The sequence below is a fragment of the Lepidochelys olivacea genome (genome assembly GCF_965140295.1).
Source record: "Lepidochelys olivacea isolate rLepOli2 genome assembly, chromosome: 1".
In the NCBI taxonomy this organism is placed as follows: domain Eukaryota; kingdom Metazoa; phylum Chordata; order Testudines; family Cheloniidae; genus Lepidochelys; species Lepidochelys olivacea.
In genome coordinates, this window is record NC_140411.1 from 28,290,914 (window position 1) to 28,295,700 (window position 4,787).

Genomic DNA, 4,787 nt, shown 5'->3' on the forward strand with positions numbered 1-4,787 from the left:
GAAACAGGTGTTGAGCATGGGATAATGTCACCCTCTTTATTTAAGGGGAGTTAACATGTGTGTTACCCCATATTCCATGCAATCATATTTGCCACACAAATGGGATTGTCCAAGAATCAGATATTTTTGAGATGGGAAAGATCAGTTATTTTACCTAGCCCAGGGGTGGCCAACCTGAGCCTGAAAAGGAGCCAGAATTTACCAATGTACATTGCCAAAGAACCACAGTAATAAGTCAGCAGCCCCCCATAAGCCCCCACCCCCAGAGCCTCCCACCCATCAGCAGTGCTTCCGATCAGTGCCTCCCCCTCCCTCCCGCATTTCCTGATCAGCTGTTTCATGGTGTGCAGGAGGCTCTGTGGGGGGGGGGGCAAGGGCACGGCAGGCTCAGGGGAGGAGGCGGGAAGGGGTGGAGAGGGGTCAGGGCCTGTGAGCACCCCCTAGCACATTGGAAAGTTAGGGGCCTGTAGCTCCAGCCCCAGTCAGTGTCTATACAAGGAGCCGCATATTAACTTCTGAAGAGCCACATGCGGCTCCAGAGCCACAGGTTGCCCAACCCCATGCGGCCAGTGCAGGAATGTTGCCTACAGTAAATTCTCAAGTGACCGCTAGGAAAGGGTGAATTCAACTATAGCTGCAACTTTGGAGAATACACTGCAGGACCAAGAGGTGTAACCAACATCTTGACTGGAGAAGAGAAGGACAAAGAAAATGAGCAACTGAGTGAATGTTGAATACCCTGGCACAAACTTATCTCCATTTCTTTGTTTTCCTCTTTATCCAGCCAAAGAGTGTTTCAGCGTTTATTAAAATGCAAGCCAGCTTCAGCCTCTGCAAATAAAATAAAAATTAAATCAATAAATTAAATCTCATGCAATGCATCACTTCTGTTGTATATTAATCCCAGCAGAAAAACTCTGTGTTTTTGTTTTTTGTATGAAATGTTTGCTTAAGTAGTTTGGTAAACAACTGCAGAGTTGACCTGTACTCAGATGAAGCAAACCATACTGAGCACTCCTACCCCTATCTGAGAATGACCGTTCCAATTTCAGAAAATTAAGGAAAGAATATCATCGATGCATGAAAGACTTCTAAGCAACAACACATTTATGAATTGCTGACTCTCTCCCCACCTCTCCTCCCTGCCTTATGCTGCTAAGTAGATAGCTGTAATAAAAACCCATGTGAAATTCTGGCTCTTTCTAAAAATTTAATAATAGCATCACAGAGTTTAAATCTATGAGATGACACTTCTTGGCAGGTCATTGTGTTGAATATATTTGCTCTCTGACTGCCCACACAGTATTTGAATAATGTAGTTCTCTGAAAACAAATCAATTAACACATTGTCTGTGTTGTAATGAAATAACTGTAAGCCTTCCAAAAGCTCCAAGACCTTTGACTCTAATGATAAGGGAACACTTCAAAGATACTCCAGAACTTTGTGTTGCAATCATCATTGCTCTGATAGGAATGTTTTCCAAATTCTATATTAATCAGTAGAAGAAACACTATAAACTCTCTCTTCTGATTGTGTGAAACTGAATGGATTAAAATTATTCATTTACTTCACACCTGCAACTCAGAAAAATCTTCCTCAAAACTGTGCAAGTTTGACTTCAGATTTTGCAGTCAGAAGATAAAAGGTCTGGCTGAAGGGACATCATCAGCATATCGAGTCCATTTCTTTTTAAAAAGGAGGTATAAGTACTTTCAGGTGCCATGAACATTTGTTCCTGGCCCCCCGGCCAATTTTTGTGGCTTTACAAATACCTTTTCATATTTTTAAGTGTTCCTGTCTCTTTCATTGGTGTAGGTCTTTCATATGATAACAGGAAAAACTGACAGTACATCAGGGACATGGTTGGGGGAAGAGAGCTGTGAAACTGATTATTTACAAAGTGCAGTCAAATGCACAAAGTAAAATAACTGAACCCCCACCCTAATTTGCAATGCTGAAATCCACTTTTAAAAAATCAGAAAGTTCTGGAAGAAACCACCAGTAACAAGAAAATATTACATCACATATAAAATCTGCCTTATAGTGAGAGACTAAATATGTTCAATTTATTTAGCTTAGCCAAGAGAAGGTTAAAGGATGACTTGATTGTGGTCTATCGGCACCTACATGGGGAGAGAATTTCTGAAAATGAAGGGCTCTTCAGTCTAGAGCAGTGGTTCTCAAACTAGGGCCGCTGCTTGTTCAGGGAAAACCCCTGACTCACCGGGCCATTTTGTTTACCTGCCACGTCCACAGGTTCAGCCGATTGCGGCTCCCACTGGCCGTGGTTCACTGCTCCAGGCCAATGGGGCTGCGAGAAGCAGCGCGGGCCGAGGGATGTGCTGGCCGCCCTTCCTGCAGTCCCCATTGGCCTGGAGCAGCGAACCGCGGCCAGTGGGAGCCGCAATTGGCAGAACCTGCAGCCGCAGCTGGTAAACAAACCAGCCCAGCCCACCAGGGGCTTTCCCTGAACAAGCGGCGGCCCTAGTTTGAGAACCACTGCTCTAGCTCACTCAACAGATATGGGCTTACTGCAGCAATTTTTGGGTGAAATTCTATGGCCTCTGTTATGCAGAATGTTTGATTTGATCATCACATTGGTACTTCCTGGACTTAAAATCTATTAACGCTGTGGTGGTGCATGTCACATGGCCATTTTGTACTACATTGTGAAGTGTTGATCTGCACTTATATACATCAGACACTCAAAGTATTATCTCCCAAGGCAGCAGCTGAATAGTGGAAAGGCTGAGGTGATGCTAGTGAGGACAAGGCAGAACTTCCCAAGCACTCACTCACTCTCTAACCTCACATTTTGCTGAGGGTGTCTGCTCTCAGATTGTTAAACAGCCTGCAGTTTTGGTGTTAGGCTGAACTTCTTCCTTGCTACTTCTGCACACCCAAATAGCCATATCTGTGAAAAGCATTCATAGGAAGACTCTGAGGCTAAGTCTTCTGTTTCTTTAAAACGGTAGCAGGAAGGGCTAGGGAAAAGTTCTAGGCTGCACCTAGGGTCGGGGACAATACTGTTGTCCTCATTCTACTAAAACTCCTCATTCAGCATTAGAAAAAAGAGACTGTAACATAAGTGGTGGAACTAAGGGTGCAGGGGAGGGGGTGTTGCAGCACCCCCAGGTTTTACACGGGGCCCCAACCACCAGCCCCACACCCGGAACTCCATTCTCCAGCCCCACGCTTGGGTCCCGGCCGCCATCCCCGCAGCCCGCTCCCTGGCCGCTGGCCCATTGCCTGGGGCTCCTCACCCAGCACCCTGCTCCTGGCCCTGTGCCTGCCCCCAGCTGTGGCCCCAGCCCCCTTACCCCTGTCCGGGTACCCCCCCTCAGAGACATGGCCCTACTCCTGGCCCCAGCTCTGGGGGAAGGGGGGGCACAGACAGGGGTAAGGGGGGCATGAGGTAAAAAGTAATAACTGCTTTCAGCACCCCCACTCTTAAAAGTGTTCCAATGCCACTGCTCTGTAATTCTCTATTATCACACAACAAAAATGGCGTCCTCTCGTGTTGAATTTGGACTTCGCCACCATGATCCGTGCATTTGCATCATCTAGCACTGATTGAACATGGGGCACAAAGGGAAGTGAGGACTAGGCCCTTGGCATATTATGAAAGGATCTTTCTGGAGAAAGGCAGCTTGCCTCTTCACATGCAGCAGCAGCTAATACTAGTTCGCTAATACTTAGCCCTTCTCTCTAAGGGCTTGTCTACCTTGTACACCAGTGCAAATCCCCAGTGTAGATGTGCTGCACAGGTGTAAAGTGGGGCTTGCACCAGTGTCATTTATCCTGGCTTTTGCTATATCAGTGCAAAAATCCCCACAGTAGACTGTCCTTATGATCACAAAGCACTTCACAAGTGGGGGTCAGATTTACCATCCCATTTCTACCACTGTGGAAATGCGGTCGTGGGGAAATGAAGAGACTTGTCCACGGTTACGAAAGTCTGTAGTAGAGCTGAGAATAGAACCCTGTTGTCCTTATTCCCAGTCTGGTGCCCTATTGCTGGTATACCCTGCCTCTAATCTCTATATTACTGCGTTTCATAGCAATGGAAACCCTGAGGCCCTAGTGGAGTTGAATGAGTGTGTTAAAATAGCTAATGGACCTGCTTCTTCAGCTAACTCAGGAGAGGGCTACTGAATAGAGCTGCCAAGTAAGTTTGAAATGTTTCCTCTTGATTCCACATGTATGATTTTGCTGATGACAACGGGGGTCTTCTCAGGCCTCCTCGGATTGTTACATGGTCCTGTTACCTTTACCCTTCCCCAAAAACCAGTAGGCACTACTGATGGGAATGCTGGAACATTTTAGTCCTTGCTACTATTACGTCATCTTCTCCTAGTCATCACTTCTGAAGATCGGTACGGGGCTCGATGTTATTCAATATTTTCATCAAAGATCTGGAAACAAATATAAAACCAGTGCTGATAAAATTTGCAGACGAACAATGATCGGTGGAATGTCAAATAATGATGAGGACAGTCAGTGACAGGCAATCAGAGCAAACTGGTTCGTTTCAACTTGTAAGTGAAGGAAGAAGCACTGCAGACCAGACCTTAAAAAAAATGGAAAGCAGAAATTCTGAAAAAAAATTAGGGACCACAGTGGACAAGCATGAGCTTCAAGTATGATGCTGTGGCAAAAAGGGCTAATGTGACCCTTGGATGCATACATGAGGGTAGGGGGGTGATTTTACCTGTCTATGGCATTGGTGAGACTGATTCTGGAATAGCATCCACATTTTTAAAGGGATGTTGAAAAGTTGGGGATG